The 25,703-nt window shown below is 38.5% G+C and overlaps 1 protein-coding gene across 2 annotated transcripts in view; it reads right to left on the reverse strand.

Annotated features, from left to right (window-relative positions):
• STK38L (serine/threonine kinase 38 like) overlaps positions 1-6,265 on the reverse strand; it is a 112,674-nt gene extending 106,409 nt beyond the window's left edge. For both annotated transcript variants that reach the window (XM_072653438.1, XM_072653436.1), the window contains exon 1: positions 6,029-6,265. The gene's annotated coding sequence lies outside the window, so the exon portion shown is untranslated. The remainder of the gene's footprint in view (positions 1-6,028) is intronic.
• Between the last annotated feature and the right edge of the window lie 19,438 nt (positions 6,266-25,703).

A 25,703-nucleotide genomic window follows, 5' to 3' on the forward strand; every position in this document is an offset into this window, starting at 1 on the left:
GAATGGAACATTACAGACTTAAAGCTGGAATTTTAAAGTCTATCTTATTCGATCTCCCTCTCTTTACAATTAAGGAAACCAAAGCACAGAGAAATGGAATGACTTGCCTGAGGTTACACAGGTAATAAGTAACCACTGCAAGATATGAACCCAGGTCCTTTGACTCCCATTCCAGTGCTCTTTCTAACGTATGACATTCCTCTCTGATGGAAAATATATTTGAATAGAAGTCATTAAATTAGAGTTTTAAATACCAGACCTGGGACTAATTTACATGATCATGAGCAAGTCTCTCTATGTCTCCATTTCATCTGTAAAATGGGTATACTGCCACCTGCCCTACAGGGTTGTTGTGAAGATTAACTTAGGTAAGACAGTCGATTTTATTCTACAAACATTTACTGGGAATCTACCGTGTCCAAAGGACCATTCTGAGCAGCAAGGAAAATAGGAGATAAATAAGACCACTTACCAAGTTCCCAGAAGCTTATATTTAAACAGGGAGACATGAAGCTATTTTAAAATGAGTTTAAAACTGCTATCTCTATAAGAGGAGGGAGAAAGTTGGAGAAAAGGAGGGAAAGAATATGGTAACATGCAAATCATGACACATTTGAGCCTGCAGGATAATTATATTAATGAAAGAAGAGTGGAAAGAGTCCTGGTTTGGGAAGCAATATCCTGACACTAACCAGCTGTGTAACAAATGGACAAGTCACAACTTTTAGGGGTCTCAGCTTCATCTATAAAATAAGGTAAAGTTGCTTTAAAATCTAGCCCAGGGGTTCCTAACATTTTTATCATGGACTAGACTGCCAAAGTTCAGTTTAAGGGCTCCTAGGTTAGATCAACTCTGAAACTGCTTCCACATCTAAGATTTTTTTAATGAATATCTATGAAGCACCTACTATGTACCAGTCATTGTGTTAAGTACTTTACAAATATTATCGCATTTTATCCTCACAACAATCCTGAGGGGAAGATACTATTGTTATCCCCATTTCAGAAATGAGCAAACTAAGACCCACAGAGGTTAAGTGACTTGCCAAAGATCACACAGATAGCATGTGTCTGAGAGGTCACATGCGAACTGGAGTCTTTCTGACTCCAAGTCCAAGGCTCTATCCATTGTGCCACCTAGCAGTAATTATTTCCAAATTAGAAGATCCCCCAGAGGTCATCTAAACAAATCCCTGCATCTACTGAGATGTTACAGAAAGAAGTAGGAGGTTAATAATTTTACTGCTGAAATCCTTTTCATCTCCATGATTTTCCAACTAGGCTACAAACTCTCTAAAGACTGGCACTGTGTCTTAACACTTGCACTAACAATGGGATTCAGTCTAACGGCATACTTTGAGAGATTTCATTGCTCATAGTAGAAATGATGATAGAGGCATGGGATCTGTGTTCCAGTACATGGATTTCTTCCTTTCTCTTCCAATATGCAGCATTCCCACATCTCCACTCCAGGCAAGATTATCTGTAGCAACTCAGCCCTTTCCCAGTAATAGGGAAGCTAAACAAGTCTTTCCCTCTCCCTGGTGATCAAGCCCTTAGAAGCCTTGACCCATGTACTAGGGCAGAGACTTGAAATTGTCTCAATAGTTTTAAGCCTCTACTTGAGACAGAGTTATTCTTTCTCTTCTCCTCAACCTATGCCATAACACACCAAAGGCAGAGCAGACCAGAACTTCCATCAAATCCTTCACTCCTCAAGCTGATTCTGCTATATGCCCGTTTCCAGAAGATTTATTAAGACAACATAGTATTTCTCTGTATCAGCAAAAACAATGATGAAAACACAATGACATCTAATCGATGACAGAATCTCTTGTCCCCTTCCTAGGGGTGACAGATAATGGAAAAATCTTCCAGACTCTACTTACCTTTAGTTCTTTCTAAAAATAGTATTAATATTTGGAAGTTTCCTGGAGGAAATATGTTTGAGAAGACCTTCCAGTGCAGATCGGTGACTCCCTACGCTCCTAGGAACAACAGATTGATTCATCTACCTATGACTCGGGATTACTTCAGTTCATCGCTGAAAGAACATAGTTCACTACTGTTATAAAAATAACTGATATTTACATAATGATTTGCAAACATTATTTCATTTCTCAGCAACTCAGTGTGATGGGTACTAAAGATATTATCCTCATTTTGTGTAAACTTGGTCTCCCAGAGCTTAAGTGACTAGATTAGTAATCACATCAAAAGTAATGAGATTTGAACAGAAGTTTTCTTGATTCCTAGTTCAGAAGAAAAAAATCACAGTTTCCTACCCACCCACTCCCAATAACAATGTTACAATGTATTATTCCAACACTACAAATAACAAAAAATCTCCTATCCTAAAAGTTTTAGAAGCAATAATAAAATATAAGAATACTTTTTATTCTAGTCTGAAAGGATTTAGAAAAGTTACCAGATATGAAATATAAATTCACTCCTTTTCCTTTACACTTGTTCAGTTCTGAAATTATTCAAAACCCTATCTCAGTTCTTTTTAAAAATTTAGCTATTTGTTTAAATAAGAACTAGGAACAATGATATACACCTATTAAATATACTCTGACTTTAGAGTTCAGCTAAAAAATTCCGAAGATTCAATAGTCTGGCAAATTGTGAGCCACAATAATGAATGCTTTAAGACTGTCATTAGATATAGGCTAGTTAATACCCAAACAAGTCTAATTTCTTGTTTTAAATCCAAATTGGCAACTGTCAGTAAGGATTCTCACCAGTAGAAAGGATTCTATCTGTACCACGAAGGGCGATGTCCAAAATGAATTAACATCTAAAGGTACTTGAAAGATTACTTACTTATCTGGCTTTTCATTGTTTCAAGTTTCTTCCAGGAAAATTATCCTTTTGTTCCTAAATTTAGTTAGAGCAGTACAATGGCACAAACTAACTCCCTGAAACTAGACATAAGATTAATCATTGTGAATTTGACCATCCATTTCATCTGTTATCATCTGACTATCCTGAAACAATTTCATCTGGTCAATTAAAAATCTCTCTTCCCATGAAGACTAATTTTAGGTTTTACAAAGACTAAAGCAAGTACCATGAATCTCAAGCTCAATATTTTTTTAACTTAGAAAAGAAAATAAGACAAAGTAGTAATTCGTATTACATTCTTGAAGTAGTGGTAACACGCATTGCAATTATATTACATTGTATCTAAGGCCTTAAAAGCTAGCTTTGTTATCCATTCACAAAACTCAGCCTATTTAAAACAGCAGTACAGTAACAGTTTCTGAAGATGTTAACTCTAACCAAAACAAAACTGGTCCTTCCCCGCTCATTTTAATGTGATCACCATCACAATTACAATACTGTTTGTCTGATTTATACCTTGTCACAGCAAACAAAAGACTCTTATAAAATAAAATGAAATTTCAGCATTTGATTTTGCATTACTCTTCGTGCTGAAACACTTTACCTAAGGCAAATATCAGAACCGAGTCAATAGTTTAAAAAAAAAACCATAGTTTTCTGAAAAGCACAATTTCTCCTTTGTGCTGAGAACTTGAGACATTCCCCCTTTTCTCTAAAGTAACCTTTCAGCATAAAAAAACTGGCAAGGACAGAAATCCTATGCTTGCACAAATACTCCCAGTCACCTGAGTTTTTATTTGTTCTAACAACAAAAATTACCTATACAATTAACAGCTCCCATTTATATTTGTCTATCACTTTGCTGTACAGTATCTCATTTGACCTTGGCAATGCTCCTGTGAGGTTGGCAGTGCATCCTCATTTTACAGATATGAAAACTGAGGCTTAGTATATTAGTGATTTGGACTGGGTCAAGCCAATTCAACAAATATTTTTATGTACTTGCTACGTACAAGGCACCATGCTAGGCAGGGGGATCCAAAGACAAAAACACATAGACATTCTACTAGGGAGGGGGGAGTAATGAAATAAGTCAGTGCTAAGGTTAAGACTAAACTAGCTCTTCTGTAAAGTACAAATAGCAAGAAAAGACTAACTATTCCTATTTAGCACATAATTTTACGAAGTTCATGGTTTTCATTCTCCAATACCAGGGCAGCTTTCAAAAATTCAAATAAATCAATTCATAAATTATATCTATTTGTTTGGGGTTTTTTTTGAGAGACGATCTAGTGTAGTGGATATAGTGCTGAACTTAGAGTCAGGAAGACCTGTGTTCTAATTCTACTTTAGATACTTTTTGACCATGGGAAAGTCAACTAAGGTTTTTAAGCCTTACTTTTTTCAGCTGCAAAATGTTACGCTAGTACTTCTACTACCAACTTTAAAGGATTGTTGAGAGGATCAGATAATATTTGTAAAGGGCTTTGATAAACTTAAAAGTATTATAAAAATGTCCTTTTTAAAAAAAAATCTCATACCCATCTTAATCGATTTGAAAACTACCATCAGCCATCTTAACTCCTGACCAGAAGAGCAAAAAAAAGGTACTAAATTAAATTAAAAGTTTTATTGGTTACTGCTGTTCTAAATGAATAATGATAAAACAATTCAATCCACTTTTTGAAATGGAATTAGCCATCACCAATCCAAAGGCAGTTATGTCGTTTAAGGCAAATGTTTTACTTTGAACTCACAAGAGGGGCTATTTCACCTACAGGAACTGAGCTACTAAAAAGAAAGGTGGAAAGCTGGCTTTAAGAAGGTATAATAAGCTTAATTGTTGTCTATATCCTGAGGCACAGTAAGAAGAGAATGGTTAGCCAAACACAAAGGGGTTTCCAATGTCATGTATAGTTTTTAGACAAAGAACATTCAAAAAACTGCAGCTGGCTAATAAAACTAAGAATTCCAAAAAGAAGTTTCAAGCAGAGTGACCTGACATGTTAGAGTACAGAAAAAGACACCACTAGAAATCTCTCAGTACATCTTCCACTTTCAAGTTTAGAAAGAAAAAACCCATGAATCAGACATGGAAAAGTGATACACCCAAGCCATTTTCCAATCATTTGTTCCCGTCAACAACTTATCATAAACTATAAGAAACAGGTAAAGATTTGCTTAATGCATCTTTGTGTTTGTAATAAAGTAAACAACAGCATTCTTTTGTACAATCCACTCCCCCTACCCAAACCTTTTATTTTGTTTTAAATGCTCTAAAACACATAATTCATAACAACATTATAAATCAGAGTTTAACATGGCTAACCTGAAGAACACCTGGCTTTTAGAATAGTTTGTCCTACAGACATCAATCTGGCAACTTTTTTAAGATGACATGCTCCCTACACTTCAGGTCCAAGCTTTTCCCCTCCTGCCCCAACCAAAATGCTTCTATCTCTTCCCTTTACTAAGCATAAGAAAAGGGGGAAAAAGGGCTAGAAAGTGCTGTTAAAAAGGAAAGGGTAAAGGGTTCCAGGATCAAGGCGGTGAATTTTTAAGCTAGGTTTTGACATATGTGCTGCTTTTGGGAGCCGGAGGATTTTTTTTTACTGTGGGTCTATCAGTGAAATGTTTAGCAATCTGACGCATCAGTTTTTAGAAATCGTATCAAGCAGCCCCCACAATTGGGAGTTATCCCTAGCACCCTTCCCCTCCATTAAAACAAATAAACAAACAAACAGCTGGGGGGGCAGGGAACCGAGGAGGTTAGAAGGAACTAGTGAGGGGACAGAAAATTGTTTATGTTAGGGACTTGCGGGGAATAGGGAGGATGGAGGCGGGAGGAAGGGAGGCAAGAAGAGAAGCATCAGAGGACAAAGATACCTCCCTTACCCTTCAGGTTACCTCTCCAGGCAGGCAGGAACAATATCAGCCCCGGGGATCTGGAAGGACCATGGCCCTAGCTGCAGCTACATCTTGGCAGGGATGAGCTAGGCTCTCTCCGGGCGCTCCCCCCCGCCCCCCCCCCCAAAATAAAACACAAAGAGAATCTGCTGCTTCTTCTTGCTCTGACCAGAGTTGGGACTAGGACGGGGGGCACGAGAGAGGCAGCGGGGCTGGGGGTGGGGAACAGAGCGGCCGGAGGACTGGGCGAGGTGGGCATCTCTGCGGGACTCACCTCCTTCGCCTCCTTTCGCCTCCTCCTCCTGCTGCTGCCTCCCCTCAGACTGCAGCCGCCTGTGTGTGCGTGCGTGTGTGCGGGTGCTGGTGTTCTTGTGTGTGAGTGTGAGTGTGCGTGTGCCTCACTTCCTCCCCGGCTCCCCCTCCTCCCTCTCCCGCTCCGCCTCCCCGGGAGGTGGGGACTCGGGCGCCGGAGCCTGAATCTCCGAGCTGCCTCCTCGGCACCAACTCTCGCGAGCTGGAGTAGCCCCCTCCCCCCTGAAGTCACCCCCCCAAGCCTTCTTCTGTCTCCTCCCCTCGCCCCCCACGTCTCCCTCCTCGTCCCCCTCCGCTCTGGGGCTGCCAGCCTCTGAATGCGTCTCCCGGCTCTGCACCCACCCGTCACCTGGCTCTCGGGGCCTCCCCTTCCCTCCGCGGCCACCTGGCTGTGCCCGAACCTGAGCGAGGAGCCCCGGGGGGGCGCCGCTCGGCCCACGGGTGCCTTCCCTTTCTCAATCAAAGCAAGTCAACTACTTTCCTGGGTGTCAAGTTCGAGAGAGGCAGACCCTGGTCTGGCTGGAGGTGACGGGGCAGCCGCCGGGACGAGCCAATACACCACGTTCGGTGGCTGGTGGTTTGGTTTTTGTGTGGGTATCTCCAGGGTGGGCTGGGTTGTTTGGGTTTTTTGTAATGTAGAATTTGCGAGCCCAAAGGATGGCTGGAAGGCGGCGAATGGAATTCCTCCTTTGACTTCTGAGGAAACATTTATTGATGAGGCCATAAGGTTTAAAGCCTAAGAGTCTAGGGTTTTAAAATTACATTTTATTTTTTCCCAATTATCAAGCATTTTTTTAATCCTTCTCCCCCCTAGAAAATAAAAAAACTTTGTTACAAGCATAATCAAGCTTAACTAGTCTGATCAATACAATCATCCAGGTCAGTTCCAAAGAACGTGTGATCAAAATGCCATCTACCTCCAGAGAGAATTGATTAACTCTGCGTGCTGATTGAAGCAGTTTCCTTTACTCTATTTTTCTTGCACACACCCCCAATGTGGAAATATGTTTTGCGTGACTTCATATATAATAAGTATTTTTTTCTTGCTTTCTCAGTGGGTTGGGAAGGGGATGGAGAGAATTCAAAAGTAAAAATAATTTTTTTTTTAAATTGGAAAAAAAATCCGAAGCATAGTCAAACAAAACAAGCTCCCATCTTGGCCAAAACTGGGTTTCTGTTTCTAGATATTTAGTCTGTCAACTCTGTAGCAGGAAGTGGGCAGCATTCTTTATATTCTGTCCTTTGGAACTATTGATCATTGCATTGATCAGAGTTCTTAAGTAGAAGACCATGTTTTGACTCATTATGTGACCAGATGTGCCAGGTAAGAGAAGGGAATGAACATTTACGTAATACCTACTATTTGCCAGCAAGTATGCTAGGCCTTTTGTACAAATATTGTCTCATTTGATCTTCACAATATCCCAGCAAGGTAGATCTAACCTCCACAAGTCTCAGTTTCCTTGCCTATAAAATGATAATCTTTTCCTTGCCTACATGGGAGGATTTAATCTATCAAAAAGCATTTATCAAGCACCTTCATTTTATTGTGCCAGGGACTAATTATACAAAGACAAAAATGAGGCAGTCTCTGGCCTTACAAAGCTTACCATTCCAAAGGAGGAAACAGTATACATAAGAAGATAAAAATATATGTCAAAGCAAAAATATAAGCGAAATAAATACAAGGTAATGGGAAAAGAGATCAGGAAAGTCCCTGTGTATAATGAAACTCTTGATCTGAGCTTTGTAAGAAATCCTAAAAGGCTGAGATGAGTAGGCATTGGGGAACCATCCTGCACAAAGATGGAATGTGAAATATGTAAGAAACAAAACAAGGTTAGCTTGACTAGATGTGGAACGGTAGAATTTGTTTTGGGCTAACCAAAAAGAAATAACTCCTAAAGGCTGCTGACCATTCTATCCCTGACCAAGTATTAAAGGTCTTATAAAATACACAATGTGTTAGGAGCAGCATATATTCCAGAAAGGGCAGGCAAAATTTTACGTTAAAAAAAGCAATAAAACCACCGTTGGTATTTAAGGTTCATGACACAGGTTCATCATACACTTCTGACCTGGTAAGGAGAACTGTACAGAAAGGAAGCAATACTGTTGTTCGGTCATTTTTCATGTCCGACTCATTTGGCAAAGACACTGGAGGTTTACTATTTCCTCCTCCAGCTCATTTTACAAATGAGGAAATGAAGATAAATGGAGGTTAAGTAGCTTACCTACAGTCACATAACTCGTATGTGTCTAAGGGCAGATTTGAACTCAGACCTTCCCATCTCCAGACCTAGTGCTCTATCCACTGAACCACCTAGCTGCCTCAGTACTGCATCTTTGCTGAATATACATTCCATGCTATTGTTTAGTAATTTTTTGGTAAGATGTTATATTTAATACCAGTGTTTCATTCAGTTCTAGTACTAATCCTGAAGCAGGCCTGAACCAAAATATATCCCTCTCTCCCCTCCTCCTGAATGTCACAATGTATAAAGGTGTCATTGCCCCCAGAGAACCTCATTCAGAGAGTTCACCTCCAGCACTGAATGAAGGCTAATACAAGACCTTATATGTTTCAGGAGAGGTACAAAAAGAAATAGAAAAGAAATCTTCTGTTCAATGGGTTTTTTCCCCTCTCTCACTTTTGTGCCTTTTCCCTTTTCCCAGTATTGTAGTGTAATGGAAATCTGCCTTCTATCTCCCTGGCAGGATCTCAGGTTCTCAATTCTTCTTGCCATCTTGATTCCACAACAGTATTCCAATCCACTAGGTGCTACCATAAGCATAAGTGGAGGTCCCACTGCTAATAAATAGCAGAAATCTCTTTCCCTTTTCTATACTCTCCAAGAGATGCAAGTGTAAAGGTGAGGGCAAAGTCTTGAGGCCTTCCCTGAGAGCTGGGTTTTCTCCTCCATAATAAACTTTCCTCTTGACTAGCTTAGCCCAATTGCTAATATAGTGGGTTTTTGTTTTTGTTTTTATTTTGCTTTTAAGCTCTAAATTTCTCCTATTTTCCAACAACAGTGAGCAGTGAGAGAAAGATACAAGTGGGGGCAAATCCATTGTTTCTTCCAAACCTCAAACTAGTGTCCTACCCCTTTTATATAGAAATAGAGCCCTCCTTGTTTGTGCCACTAACCTCTTGTGTTTCATCAAGTGTATTTGGATGGATTAATTGATCTGAGTTCCTCAAATAAATATACCCCAAATAAAGCCATTTGTTCTAAGCTGTGATTACACCCTCTTCATCAACACCCTGTTACTAAACTCTGTCCTCCTGTACCCTCTCCGTCTCTGTCTCTGTCTCTGTCTCTCTCTGTCTCTGTCTCTCCCTCTCTCTCTCTGTCTCTCTTTCTCCCTCTCTCTCTCTCTCTGTCTCTGTCTCTGTCTCTCTCTGTCTCTGTCTCTCCCTCTCTCTCTCTGTCTCTCTCTCTGTCTCTCTGTCTCTCTCTCTCTCTCTCTGTCTCTGTCTCTCTCTCTCTGTCTGTCTGTCTCTCTCTCTCTCTCATCAACCAATAATAGTGGGCAAATTAGCGAACCTTCAAGTGTGCATCGAAATGAGAAGAGGTGAAAAGGACCAGTACAATGGATGGACCCTGCAGTTTATAAAGTAAGACCTTTGTACACAAACTCTCCCAACAGGTTTTTGAGGGTGCTTGACCTGGAGATAACAAAGAGCCTTTATTATGCATGCTTAGACAGATGATTATTAATGGGACCATCTGAAATAATTATCACTTTCTAAACTTAGAGAACAAAAGTTGAAAATTATTCCCACAGGTATATGACCGAGTCATTTAACACCTGGATTAATTAGGTACTAAAGCTGTAGGAATTCCAGCACTGGGGGCAAAGTCAGTGAAATACGATGGAAGAGAGAGAAAGGGGCTTCTAAGGTGAAACTGTTTCTGTGCCTTGTTGAAGTAACCTGGAGACTGAAGTCACAGGAGTTAATAGGAGAAACCTAGGAATTATGAAGGAAGAGAGAGTTGCATGAAGGTCCATAGATATCAGCAAAAGATATAAAGAGGGAGGAGTGAATTTTAAAAGAACAGAGATAATTGCTAAGTGGTGGTAGCAGAGTGAGGTTATGCAAGTGTCAGTTTAGAGCAAAAATATTCCAGTTCCTTGAGGCAGCAGGGTATAGTAGATAGAGTACTAGATTTGAAAAGCAGTGGATCCAAGTGCAAATCCTAACTCTCCCACTTAACTGTATGAACATGAGCAAATCACTTTGTTTCTGTGGGCCTCATTTTCCTCATCTGTATTTAATAAGTTATACTTCATAGAGAGCCAGGCTGCTATATTGGCCATTCAGCATTCTAGAGTGCCTTGAGGGTTGGAGTGTCTTTCTTCTGTATTCCATTAACCTGAGCCTCTACTGGCTATATTGTCCCTACCATTAGGTACCAGTGACTATTCTCCTTTCTGTTAGGTACCAATGACTAGTTTCCCAATTCAATTTAAATCCAAAGTTAGCTTTTCTAAACTTAGAGAACAAAAGTTGAAAATTATTCCCACAGGTACATAACAGTCATTTAACACCTGGATTAATTAGGTAAAACTGTAAGAATTCCATAAAAAAAATATTTACTTCAAAAAATCATAAAAACAAATGTACAAACATTTTCCCCCAGCACCTCAAGGACAGACTCTTCCTCTAAGTAAGTATAACCTTAGTGTCTGGGGAAGAGCACACTCAAAATTTAGCTCAGTTCCTTTGTAGCATTGGTCCCATCAACTTCGTGTCCAGATGAAGTATAGCTGTTGCATAAGTCTTCATCTCAGCCTCTGACATGGGTGCAGAAAGTCATTCTCTAAAGTCTTCTCTTTGTCTTGGAGGCATCAACACTCCCCTGGCTGCAAACCGTGACTGGAAGGCCAGCTTGCTGCTGATGCCCCTGATGCCCCTGAAGCCCCCTCCAGATCTTTCTAACTCACAAAGTTGGAGACTCCATTTCCTTCACCTAAAATGGAAAAGAACAAACATAGAGCCAAAAAAGGATAGAAACTGGGAAAGGCTGGGACCAAATTTACGGGGAGGCTTGGGGGATGGCTGCCATACTGTTTTCCCCATGATTGCCATGCTGATATTGCATTATCCCAAGCAATCCTCCAAGACTGGATCCCCAGCCCAATCAGCTTGTGGAAAGGAGGGGGGAAGGAAATCTTCCCCAATGGGAGGGCAGGTCTCAGGAAAGGGATATGATAGCCACGAGACCACTGGGGGTCTGGAGAGAGAGCAAGCATAGAGGAAATGTTGTGTAGGGGAAAAGAAGGAGCACCTGGACTCTGTATGTTAGTGCCTGGACCAATGCTTGCTGCCCTGTTAAGAACAGTTTATGTTGACAAAGCAGTTAGTGGTAGTTCTGAGTGTTACTACAGAACCACCGTTGACCTCTAGCCCTATTCTGCCATTCACTCTTCTTTATGATAGTACCAAATGGGCAGAACACCCATTACCTTGGTAAGATAGACCGGGGAAGGAAAAACTTAGTAAAAGATGTTCAGCTTTGTCTGCTGAGAGCACCACCCACCTGCATGACGAAAAGGTAAAGTTCTAGACACTGATTGCATTACCCTCCCTAAAGCTAAGTACATAATAGGTACTCAAAAACTACTTGATGATTGGAGGAGTTTTATTTATCATGAATGATAAAACCCTACTAAAGAGCTGTTCCAGGGCCTTATCAGGGTGTGAAGGTAACTTAGTGATCCGAAAGTCTTTCAGTTAAGTACAAGTTTTGGCAGGTTCTACCAAGGAGAAAAAAAAAATTTTGAATGCAAACCTAGTACTACCACATATGCATATATATGTGTATATATATATATATATATATGTTGTGAGACTGAAATGAGATGCCATTTATAAAGCACTTAGCACAGTGCCTGGTACATAGTAGATGTTCTGTAAATACTAATTTTAATGATGATCATGGTGGTGATAGCGGTGATGACGACTGATAATGTCTTTTTTCTGAGGAAAAACAATCCGAGTTCGGATAGTCTCGTTGCTTGGTTGACCTCAGGTTGATGAATTTCCAGCAACTTTCAAAGACCATCTACTAAGTAATAGAGAGGTCAAAATTTCCATTTATGGAGGAGCATCCATATGAATAAAATTACAACTCTAAGAAGTATAAACAATGATGGGCAGAGTTATAACTTGCCTTGGGGCATACAATATGGAGGTTAATTTTCAAAAACAAATTCAATGGGAGGGAGTGACCATCAGTCAAAAATTTTAGACCTCAGGACATTATTCTGTAGAAAAGAGATATAAACCCTGGGATACTTCTAGATCGGTACTGAAGAGGTTGTTACTGAAAGGAGAAAGATGGGCTGGATTCAGGAGTAACTTGCCTGGGATAAGGTATCACCTGGTACCTTCATATTTTAACATTATTTTTTGTTAGCTCAATGCTATTCTACCTGTGAACGATTCCTTATGGGACTCCATTTCTGGCATCATAGCTTGTAAGCCCTGCCAATGTGCTTCTAATTACCAGTCAGCCAATAGACACAATTAGCAATTAGGGAAGGCTCTAAGATGGCATAATGAAATCAATAGGTATAAAACATTTCCCCCATAAACCTGGGGAAGCTTCTCCCACAAAGGCACACAATATCCATGGAAAGAGTGGGCTCCAACTTGGAGTAAATACTAAGGCATGGCTATAAGAAAATAAGCCACTTCCCAGCTCCACTTTAGGGTTGAGAAAGCCCCCTTGGGAAGGTATGGTCCGGTAACTGCACTGGTAGCAATGTGGAAAGGCCCTATGATTTCTGGATCATAGTAAGCAAAAGGCTTTTCTGGGCCTTCCCTTACCAGTGCCAGTGCTGAACTAATGTCCCCGCCTATTCCACTGCCACTGGAGCTCATCATCATCTGTTGCCATTGAAGTCACACTTGCTTGCTGCCACTAAGGCCCATGCCAATTCCCATCACTGCAGCTGATTCCCATACTGTGCCAGGGTCTGAAAAATCCCTATCTTCTCACCCCTTATAAAAGCAAGCATCCTGACATACACCAGGTGGGATGGGGGAGGGGGGGCCTACTGTCACAGGTTCTTTAATCTGCTTTTCTAAAAGGAAAGGCAACTTTTGAGGGGTCAACAATCACTTTAATCATGTATATATATATCATTCACTTAGTTTAGAGGAAAAAGTCAGTGCCTTGAACTTCAGAGAAAATACAGAGAAATACAGATCAACAGACAGGGCTTCCAACTTCCTGACATAAGCAATACAGGCATCATAGATCAACAGACAGATCCAACTATCTGACCATTACGTACATACATAATTACCAGAGAGGGAAGCACTAATATTTGCGTTTTCAAAGTGGGGCAGGGAAGAGGAGGGTGCTGCTTAACAGCTACCCAGAGTCATATCTGACCAAACACTTCCAATGAATAAGCCCCAAAGCAAAACCTCACCTCAAAGTATTTATACACTTTTCAGAGCCAGAGGCCATCACACCACTTGAGAACCAGTGCCTCATTAACAAAAGGTATGGACCTTCCTGCAAATCTTCCCAGGCCCATCAGTGGATTGGGAAGGTCTTTAATCACATTATTCAATCAGAGGCACTTGATTATACTAACACAAAAACAGCAAAAGATTCTGCTTTGCTTACCATCACACCCGTGTCTAGAAACAGTACCACTGCCGCCTGCCCCCCCCAATGCCTGGGCCTACAGACACTAATGCTATGTCCCTGTTCTGGGACCTAGTAATGTTCCCCTTTGCCAGAGCCTGAGCACTTTCTCCTCAAGTCTGTGGATATCTAGTGCCTTGGGCACTGCCACAGCTCTACTATGCTGATACCTAGTGCTGCCTGTCTGTTCTGGGACCAGAGCACTGCCCCCCCAGTACTAGGACTTGAGCATTGTCCCTATATGCTGGGTCCCATTCATTAGGGGCACTTCGGAGAAAGTCACAAGGAAAAAAGAGAGAGTTCAAAAGAGCAAGAGCAGAAGCTGCTTATCCTTTTTAACTATTACAGGTACCTTCCTGTCCTCTAAGGTAGATTTGGCACATTTGGACATATTCCCAATTCCAGGAGTGTCTCTGGGGTCCTAATGAGGATCAAGCATTATATTTTTAAGCATGTCCCCCAGTGCTTTGCATCAAAGAGTTTCAACAAAGTCCATGTGGCACTGTTCCCAAAGGCCTCCTGAATGTCATATAAAAAGAAGCCCCAAGCATTTAATTTATCACAGTTCTTAGATAATCCCCAAATTACAGTCTTTAGGAAGGACTCAGACCCAGCACAGATGGCTGATCTGGAGATCATTATCATCACCAAAAGCAAAAATTATGCAAATTTCAGTTTGTTGTTATTGTTCAGTTATGTCCAGTTCTTTGTGACCCCATTTGGGGTTTTCTTGGCAGAGAGATGGGAGTGGTTTGACATTTCTTTCTCCAGTTCATTGTACAGAGGAGGAAACTGAGGCAAACAGGATTAAGTGATTTTTCCAGGGCTGCTCATCTAATAAGTGTCTGAAGCCATATTTGAATTCAAGAGTATGGCAGTCTATCCACTGCACCACCCAGCTGTCTTTCAATAGTTTATAGCATTTCTTACCTTCATGGCACAGTTCCCAAAGATGCAGAACACATTCATATCTCTTTCTAGTTTACTCTTTAATTCCCTGAGGTCAATGGGAAATAATTCATATTGTACATTCATACAGCATCCCCAGAAGCGCCCCCAGAGAACTCACCTCCCTCTGCAACACCCTTCTCTCACTTTAACAAAGTCATTTCTGTGCAATTACTGCCAAATAGCATAGGCTATGCCTTACTGCTCAGACTGGTCTGGTGGTTCAGGCTTAAGAACAGAGTGAAATGAGACACTGTAAGTCATCTAACAGGTAAGAAAAGGAAGTTGACTTAGCCACAACATGAAAAAAAATATTTAGCAAGGATAGAACTTGGATTCAGTTGGGTGCGAATTTCCTGCCTCTGTGTTGGCCACGCTGGTCCACTGGGCAGAACTCTGAGGGAGGAACATCTGACTCCCTGTAAGCAATCTTTGGATTTAAGCCACCAGGAGACTATGTCATAAATTTAATCTTTGGGACTAATTAAATGTTGTGTGTCATTTCAGTACTTTTTAAGGGAAAACTAGCTAGACTATATAATGTAAGCTTTTAGGAAAAGCTAACTTAGCCCTCATGGCAGGGTCTTAGGGAGTACTGCTCCTACTACAAGGAGATTTATAAAATTAAAGGCAAGATAAAACAATTGAAAGAGTTGGTTTTCAAAAGGTCACCATTAGCTAATTTTATAAAAAGAAAAGTGAAAGCAAAAACCAACAATGAAAAGAAGGAATTCACAAAAAAAAAATAAAGAAGAAATAAATAAAAATCTAAGAAACTACTACTATACTAAATTATTATGGCAACAGAATGGGAAAACTAAACAAAATGTAGAGATGTCTATAAAAATATGAAATGCCAAATTTCCCAAGTCAGGCTATAGATAACATAAATAAATATTGCAGAAAGAGAAATTGAGTCAGTCGTAGATGAATTATCAAAAGAAAAAATTCTAGATCTTGATGAATTTTCAAGGAAATTTTATCATATATGTTAAAAATAAAATGATTCCACATAACTCTTTCAAAAACAGAGAAAATAGTCATTCTACTAACCTCTATCTATGAGATAAACATGGTTTTGACTCCCAGAACCTGGAGAGATAAAGCAGAGAAAGAGGTCTATGTAGATTAATATCATTAATGAAAATTAATATAGACATTTTAAATAAAATACTTGCAAAGAGATCATAGTATAGAATTTAAAGTTATTCATTATGAACATGTTGGATAATAGCTCCACATTAGGAAAAATTTGCAGGATAAATCATAAAAATTTCAAAGATCAAAAAAAATTTTAAACTTCAAAAAAATTTGAAGAGAACAAGCATTTATTAAGTACTTACTAGGTGCTATTATTATCCCTCATTTTACAGATGGGGAAACTAAGACAGATAGAGGTTATGTGATTTGCTGAAAATTAAATAAGTAGTAAGTGTGTAAGGCCAGATTTGAATTCAGGCCTTCCTGACTAGGCTCAGCACCATGGAGCTATGATATAATTTTATCAATAGATGCAGAAAAGGCCTTTAATAAAATTCAGTATTCATTTATCTTAACAACACTAAAAAGCATAGGAATGAGAACACATTTCTTTAATGTGATCAAAAACATTTCTATAAAACCAGAGCTAGCATTATGTGTAATGGTGAAATACTGGAAACTCTCCCAGTAAGATCAGGAGAGAAACAAGTATGTCCAGTGTCATCGTCACTTGACATAGTACTAGAGATAATACAAGAAAAAAGAAATCCAGTGAGTAAGCACTGGCAAAGAGGAGGCAAAATTATATTCATATGATACATGATGATATGATTCCCTTGAAAAGTAGAAATAAAAAAATTAATAGAGATAATTGCTTCAGCAAAATACACAAACTCATTGACATTTCTGTAGATTGCTACTAAAATCCAGGAGGATGAGAGAAATAGCATTTATTTTTTACAGTTTATCATTTTATTTTTCAAGCAAAAACTATCTTTAACTCGTCTCTACCTCCCACTGCCCCTTAACTGAACAAATTAAAAGAAAAAACAAACCTCATTAAAGCTATCTATAGTCATATGAAAAAATGCTCTAATTCACTATTGATTAGAGAAATGCAAATCAAAACAACTCTGAGGTACAATAACACACCTATCAGACTGGCTAACATGACAAAACAGAAAAATGATAAATGTTGGAGAAGATGTGGGAGAGTTGGAACACTAATTCATTGTTGGTGGAGCTGTGAGCTGATCTAACCATTCTGGAGAGCAATTTGGAACTATGTCCAAAGGGCTATAAAAATGTGCATACCCTTTAACCCAGCAATACTGCTTCTAGAGCTGTGTCCCAAAGAGATCATAGAAATGAGAAAATGCACAAAAATATTTATGGCAACTCTTTTTGTGGTGACCAAGAACTGGAAATCAAGGGAATGCCCACCAATTGGGGAATGACTGAACAAGTTGTGGTATATGAATGTAATAGAATACTATTGTGCTATAAGAAATGATGAACAGGCGGACTTCAGAAAAACCTGGATAGGCTTATATGAACTGATTCTGAGTGAAGTGAGAAGAACCAGGAGAACAGCCACAATGTGCAAGGACTGTTTTTGATAGACTTAACCCTTCACATCACAGCAAGGACCTGAAACATTCCCAAAGAACTCATGATGCATAATGCCATCCACATCATGGAGTTGAACACAAAATGAAGCAGACTATTTTCTCTTTTGTTATGTTTTGTTTTTCTCATGGTTTCTCCCATTTGTTTTAATTCTTCTATGCAACATGACTAATGTGAAAATGTGTTTAATAGGAATATATGTGGAGAGCCCATATAATATTGCAGACCACCTTGGGGAGGAAATAGGGAGAAAATTTGGAACTTATGGAAGGGATTGTTGAAAACTGAAAACAAATAAATTAATAAATTTGGGGGGGAAAAAAGAAAAAACAAACCTACAAAACAAATCCTTTATCACATAGCTATATAGTACCAGAAAACAAATTCCTACATTAGCCATGTCCAAAAATGTGTATTTCTTTCTACATATCAGTTCAGTACCTCTCTGTCAGAGATATGAGTGATATGTTTCATTATCATTTCTTTAGATTTGGAGTTTATTACTTCATTGATCTGGAGTTCTAAACTCTTTCAAAGCTATTTTTCTCCATAATATTGTTACCATTGTATAAAATATTCTAATTCTGCTCACTTCACTCTGCATAAGTTTATAAAGGTCTACCCAATTTTTACTGAAACTGTTCATTTCATTTTTTTTAATGGCATAATAATACTTCATTATGCCATTCAACTCATATTCCACAGTTTGTTTATGCTGTTTCCCAATAGGAGGACATACACTTAGTTTCCATTTGGAGGCTTCCATGAAAAGAACTACTATAAATATTTTTGTTCTTTTATTTTTCTTTAAAGAATAAAAGCCTCATAGTGATCTAGCTGGGTCAAAGGGTATATATGGTTTGGGACAAATAAATAACATTTTAAAAAGCTGCAAAATATTTTAAATGTCTAGGAGTTAATCTATAAAAGCACATACAAGATTTTCACAAATACAACTACAAAAGCTTTTGCATGTCACTTAGGACCCTGACCAGAGTCCCTAAGGACTCTGGACTCAAATGAGCCTGGGTCCCATGCTGGGGGCTTACCCTGAACAGACAGTTTCTTTTTGACTTTTTGCTGCCCCTCTGAATTAAGACTCCAGGAAAATCTCAAAAACAAAATTTAGGTATGGCTCATGTCTGGGTTTCTCCAAAAGTTTGTCACAGGATTCCTAATTCCTGCATATCTACAATGTAGATATTTTGTATGAGACAGCCTTTATTTTGCCCACCACGGAAAATGCAAAGGATGTATAGGACTCACTGGAAGCCTGAACAGAGAGCACAAAACACTCAAATTGCCCACAAGTATTGTTAGACTCCTCCCAGAAGATAAAGATTGTTTGTGGAATTACTGAACCAATACACTTCCTTCATCAGAATTAACCACGAAGTAAAGTAAATCTTTTTTAAAAATTCAGTAGGATGCTTTTACATATATATATATATGTATATGTATATGTGTGTGTGTGTGTGTGTGTGTGTGTGCGCGCGCGCATATTCTTATCTAATAGTAACCATCTCTGGAGGTGGGGAGAGGAAAAAAATTTACATGATAACTTTATCATATATTTATGCAAGTTTTACATAATAGATTTGCAGTTTTATATGCAATCATTTTTTTTATTACACTGTGTTATAGAAATGCTTGTTTTATCCCATAAGTTAAAAAGAAATTTAAAACAGTTTAAAGTCATATAAGGGGTAGTAGGTTGCCCAGTGGATTAGAGCACCAGTCCTGGAGTCAGGAGGAACTGAATTTAAATCCAGCCTCAGACACTTACTAACTGTGTGAACCTGGGCAAATCACTTAACCTTGATTGCCTCCAAAAAAATTTGCTTTTAAGTTCATATAAAGGAATAAGATGTAAATGATACTTAAGAAAATAATGAGGAAAATCATGAATTAAAGGGGTTTGGCATTACTGGGTCTTAAATGATAAAGGAGTGATTATTTAAACTCTATGGTTCTGGATAAAAAAAAGTTGATCAATGGGAAAGATTAGATATTGTCACCCAGCTAGTATATGTCAGAGGCAAGACTGCAATCCAAGTGTTCCTGCCTGAAATCCTGGTTCTTTATCCATTTCACAAGGCTTTCACTCACATACTGGCTGTATGACCTTGACAAGTCACTTAAATCCCCAGTGCCCCAGGAAACTGTAGAACTGAGATGAACAGGTACTGACCTACATGAATAGAGGGAGTTTGCTCACCAAGATTTTTTTGTACCCATGAAGTCACCAGTCTGGTCCCCAAAAATGCATCACACACATCTTGAAAACATGTTTATCATGGTACTCTTGTTTGCCCGTTATATTCTTTAGTTTCGTCAAAGGTCTCAAGGGAGCTAGTGGTTTAGAGATCTATGTGTTTGAGTTGAGATCCTCTTAGCCATCTATGCAAAGGCCACATATTTGTGCTGCATGTGCTAGCCACAGCTGGGACCAGCCTTGCTTTCTTCTTACTTGTAAGAGCTCTGAATCTCCATGCACATATGGCAAAGGACAAGGCACATCCAGAAGATAAGCTGAGCATGAAATGACCTACCATTTAGATGCAATTTCCCTTTTTCTTCCATTTTCATTTATCCCAAGATCTGAATATTGATGTGATTCAATCCTTCCAAGAATTGATCAGTTTGTTGGTGATTGGGAAAATATCCCATATTTAGAGTATTTATAAAGTAAGTGATCACAGATAATCTGAAAACTATGATTCTCAATTCTCCCTACTTCCTTCTCTGCTATCCTGCCATCACTACTGCAAAACCAGAGAGGAGCTACACAGGACTTCATATATAAAAAAACTCCTCCTGTATCAATCAGCTTATGCAATAAATATTCTGGTACTGAGCCAGGCTGGTCCTAGGACAAGAATACTTTGTTATAAGTACAGTTCTCAAAATTCAGATGTGACGGGGGACACAAAGTACCTTTTAATCCTTAAAATATGATACAAACTTATCATCATTGTCATCATCATCTCATCATTTTCATCTTATTTGATGGCATTCAGATAAAAACTTTTCTTGAGCAAGTCGCTACCCTATTATTATTCCTTTATATTACTGTTCTGTGGACCATTGTGTGGATGAATAAAATGACTTTAAAAAAATTAATAAATGTATTGAGCTATAGGTTCACAGACAGAACAGTCCCACTAGCAGAAAGGACAATGGAGATGGAATATAACATAGTTTTGATTTCTTGTTCTGGGTTCCTATGTTTTGAAACCTTTTAATTCCATATAGCATGGAAATTATTAGATTCCAGTACTATGACATCTTTTAAAAATATTGTCCTTTAATTTATTATTTAATAAAAGGAATAGGAATCTCCCATGGTAGAACCTCTCAGTGCTCCCTACTGTCACGGTCCTCAAGATCTTACGGTCACTGTCATGTCACATTGAAGCATCCACCACTCTGTAGAGTATGTGCACACACATTTATTAGTTATGATTATGTTTTTTTAATGACTAGTTGGTCATTTTATTGCAAACATAGAACATACCTTCGGTTAAATTCATCATGGTGTTCTGACAATAGGCATGCTATTTTCAATAGTAGTATAGATAAACATATTTACTCACATGTATCCAATCTATACTGTACTATACACAATTCAGATTTGTCTTATCAAAGCAATGGAGGCTTGGAATGTATAGAAGTAAAATGTATAGAGCATGACTCCTGATTGCAAAGCCCATGGCCCCAGGTTACTTCAATTTTAGACAGTCATCACTTTTCTATTTAGCATTTTTTTTGTTACATAGCCACTCTTTACTCCTTATGATGAAAATACACATACATACACACAATTTGAAGAGGCCACATTGTTGTCTGCTAGTTCAGAATTCTATAATTATTAATAATAGACTTCCTCAAGAAGTGGAAGATTTTTTAAAAGTAGTGATATAATAATCCTAGATTGTCAGTATCCATGGGATCCTACAAGATCCTTCTAAGTACAAGGTTTTATATAACAAGAATAGTTACTATAATCCTATAATCCTTAATGGTCATATAGTGCTTTTATCAAGGGATCCCAGAGCAATTTACAAACATTAAACATCCCAATTTCCTTATGAGCTACCGCACACATTATTACCTTCATTTTAAAGATGACTCAACTGAAGTAGTAATGTTAATAAGTAATATGAATGCAAGTTATTATATGAGATGTAAGATTAATTAGAAACCAATTTAAGAATTCTACTTAGTAATTAACCACACAGGTTTACTTTATTTCTCTTTGTTATTATCACTCTAGTTTTTGGCTATCCTTCCCTCTCTTTTCTAGGAACACAGTAGACTGCACAATCAAATCTTTTTTACCTAAAATATTTATCAGTAAAAAACATTAAACAACTCAAGGTGCTCAGAGGTTGTGCCTGTTTCCACTCTACTAAGGGATCACTTTCAGCTCTAGACTGAGGCATGTACTGATTGGATTCATTCCTGAGGAAGTCTGTCACCTAAAAGGAGGATCAGGGTCTTTTTCTTATATATTTTTTTCTATTTAGAGCTGCATGGAATATTACTTAAATTTTAGAATTTGATTCATGTCTGGGGTCTCCCCAAAATGGAGATTAGAAAGCTACTCATAATATAAATCAGATATAGGACAGCTATTTATTTCTTCCATGCAAAAGAAATGCTAAAAGTTACAAAAGACTCACCGCTGGTATTGATGACTCAAAACATGAATCAGTTATATGATCTATAACTACTGTTAATGTTTTCCCAGTAAGGAAAGACTTAAACATCAGAACATGCAACAATTTGAAGAACTGGCAGACTTAAAATTTCACCTTGTTTGCCTACCCTTTTACCTAGAAATTCCACTAATAAGTCTATACTCCAAGGAGATCAATGAAAAAGGAAAAGGATTCATATGTACAAAAGTATTTATAGCAACTCTTTGTGCTGCCAAAAAATTGGAAACTGAGAGAATACCCATCAATTGGAAAATGGCTTAAACAAAGTGGGGTATATGAATGTGGTAGAATACTATTGTGCTATAGGAAATGAGGAAAAGGATGGTTTCAGAAAAACTCAGGAAGACTTATATGAACTGATACAAAGTGAAATGAGCAGAAACAAGAGAAATATTTACATAGTAACAGAAATATTGTAAAGATAATCAACTGTGAAGGACTTAGAAACTCTGATCAATATGATGATCCACCACAATTCCAAAGAACTCTTGAGGAAAAGTGCTATCCACTTCTATATAGAGAACTGATAAACTTGAAGTGTATTTTTTTTTCTTTTTCTTGTTTTTTTCCCCCATAGGACATGACTGATATGGAAATATGTTTTGCATGACTTCACAGGTAAAATGGGTGTTATATTTCTTGCCTTCTCAATGGGTAGAGAAGAGAGGAGAAGGAAGGAGAGAATTTAGAACTGAAAGTAAAATAGAATAGAGTTTAAAAAAATAAAATAAAATTTACTTTGTTCCAAACATTTTTCTTCAGATCAGTATCTTCTAGCAAATTAGACCGGGGAGTGGGCTCACCTTCCCATTGTCAGTCATTTTCTTTTCCTAGAAGTGATGTGTAAAGAGGGTAACTGCTGAAGTTCAACCAAAACCTACAAAGGAATCCAGGAACTCCTGAGGTTTCATGGTAGCCACCCCAAAGGCTATCTTAGGATCTTAGGATCCTAAGGATCACTGTTTGGTCACCTGGAAAGAAAAACAAAGCAGAATAGGCAACCAGAGGTTCATCTAACTGAGTCTCTGCTTTAGCTGATACATGGGAGTAGTTGCCATGCTGTTATAGTAGGGGATATGTGGCTTCCTTCCCCAAGCCCTTCAGAAGAGAGTTACTTGCCACATATCCCAGAGAACTGAAGTAAGAGAGGATGTGGAAATTGTTTTTTGTTTTTAACTGCTGAAGCCCCACCCCTCTGCCAATACCAGACTGTGGAGGGAGGAAGGGAAAGGACCAAAGGACTACTCACTGTTTACTGCATCATCTCAGGTACTAATCCATTCAGTGTCAAGTCATACTGACTTGTATTTACTTTGAGTAAATAGAGGAGGTAAGCATATGGGATGGGCCCTGTAGCCACATTTCCATCAGGTGCACCTCCTGTTATGTATGCCACTGATTGGGCAATAAAAACTTTGTAAGTTAAGTAACAGATCAGAAGTAGAAATTGTAAGTTCTAATGATCATTTTGCTTGATAATAAGAGTTCATTGTATTACCTAGGACACCTTACTTTAGCTTTTCTATTTTCAATCTCGTTTTCCTTATTAGCATTTTTGAACACCAGAGATGTAGAAGGAAACATAGAACAGTGATACAGATATAGACTCTGACCTCCTTTGTTTCCAGTCTTTAATTCATACTACTGAGAAACATAAGGTCTTCAGAATCTAAGGCACTTCAAGCCTCACAGATAGCTGAGGTCGTAATGATAAGAAAAAATATCAAAATTTTCAGAGTTATCATGAGGGATAATTGATGGAAATTGGCTTCACAAAAGCAACATATATAGGTTAATCAATGATTACTTACTATAATAGTGCAACTAGGTAGTGCAGTAAATTGAGTACCAGGGCTGGAGTCAGGAACAATCATCTTCCTACGTTCAAATCTGGCCTCAGACAATTACTAGCTGTATGACTTTGGCAAGTCACTTAACCCAGTTTGCCTCAGTTTCTTATCTGTAAAAGGAGTTGGAGAAAGAAATGTTGGACACAACTGAAAATGACTGAACAACCACAAACATCATAATTTAATATGCTGACCATGATCATCAAATCCCCACACTTTACATTTTTTCAAATCACTTTTAAGTACATCATCTCCTCTCATTTTAATATAAAGCAAGTTACAAGTGAAGTCAAATAAAATGAAAGAAAATAATCACTAAATGTAACTCAAAATAAACCTGTCCTTACTAGTTTTCTGAATGAAAAGAAAGGAAGTAGTACATACTTAATACTTTGATTATTTATGATCTCTTCAATGTGTATAATTCTTCCAGAAAGGCAAAAGGCAACCCATCCATACCCTCCCAACCTGTGGTATTCTTGCTTATGTCCTCAGCATCAGGACCAGAATTTCAGAATACCAGAGGCCTTTCTTTCCTGATCTTTTGAAACTTGCAAAATTAGAATCTCTAATCCCTTTACCTAAATGGAGATAAGCAAATACAGAGGCACAGCATTGAAGCCTTTTTCATAGGAGTATGTGGCATCCTCAGATTACAGCATTATTTTTTATTGAACACCATCAATGAAATCAAACTAAGAGAGAGCAGTCAGAGAAAAAGACTGAAATTCTGACCTATAGTGCCTTTTGAAGGCATCCTCAGTTGTGCCTACTTAGTCAATTGAATAGGTTCCTTCTAACCATATCATTAGCTGAATGAAACAAATGACAAAATATTAAAGCAAGCTTAAATCTCTCCAAGGCATCCCCATTGTATGTCATCATCTTTTCTGGAAGCAGGACCCAAAGTCTCTTTCTTGTGAGAAGACTGTCAGAAGTATTCTGTACATGTACCAACTTTTGTGCTATCAAGTCAGAAGTCCAAGTCGAACGGAGGGTAGAGAGAGGCCCATGGTAATAGCTCTTCTGGGTTCCTCTATCCCTTCCCCTTGTTGCTACACTTGGGTACTAAATATCACAGGTGAGTTTCCCCATCTGTGTTATACATACTACAGTCATGAGTGTTAACAGATAAGCTTACCCTACTACAATAGTAACCCTCTTACAGTGTAAATACTGATTACAAAGTGAAGACAGGAAGGGCCTCTTTGGGGAATCTAGGACAGGGAGGCACTGGACTGGCTGTAGAAGATGCTTCTTGCCAGAATACCACCCTTCTCTCCCCAAGCAAGACACAACAAGGAAGGGGGACAAGAAAGTGCCTAAATGTGATCCGATCTCCATGAGCAATTAATTGGCTTAATGCTGGTCCATATTGTCTCCCAATATGACATAGGACCTTAGTCACATCCCTTTTCTTGAGAAAATAGAAGCTCAGACAAAGCCTGAAAAGAAAAAAACATCAAGTGGCTTCTAAAAGAGCTTATGTGACAGGGGAAAATTCTAAGGCTTTTAAAATAAAATCTATTTCAAAAAAAAGAGTTACTGTTTTAGCAACGTGTAGCATGAACAACCCTAAGCCTTGTGATAAGAACCTGAAAGGACAACAGGGAATGCAAAATCAATCAAACACGTATTTGTTATAGGTACTATACTAGGCATAAGGGATACAAATCCAAGACAGAGACATTTCCTGCCTTCTAGGAGCTTATATTCAAGAACTCTTCAGGTGTAGCAGGCTATCCTTTCCCTCTCTGGGGCCATTTTTTTTTAAAATTATTGAAAAAGAATAGGGAAAGGAGCAAAGTTTTAAAACCTAGCATGAATCCAAAGAA

The sequence above is a fragment of the Notamacropus eugenii genome, chromosome 3 (assembly GCF_028372415.1).
Source record: "Notamacropus eugenii isolate mMacEug1 chromosome 3, mMacEug1.pri_v2, whole genome shotgun sequence".
Lineage (NCBI taxonomy): Eukaryota > Metazoa > Chordata > Mammalia > Diprotodontia > Macropodidae > Notamacropus > Notamacropus eugenii.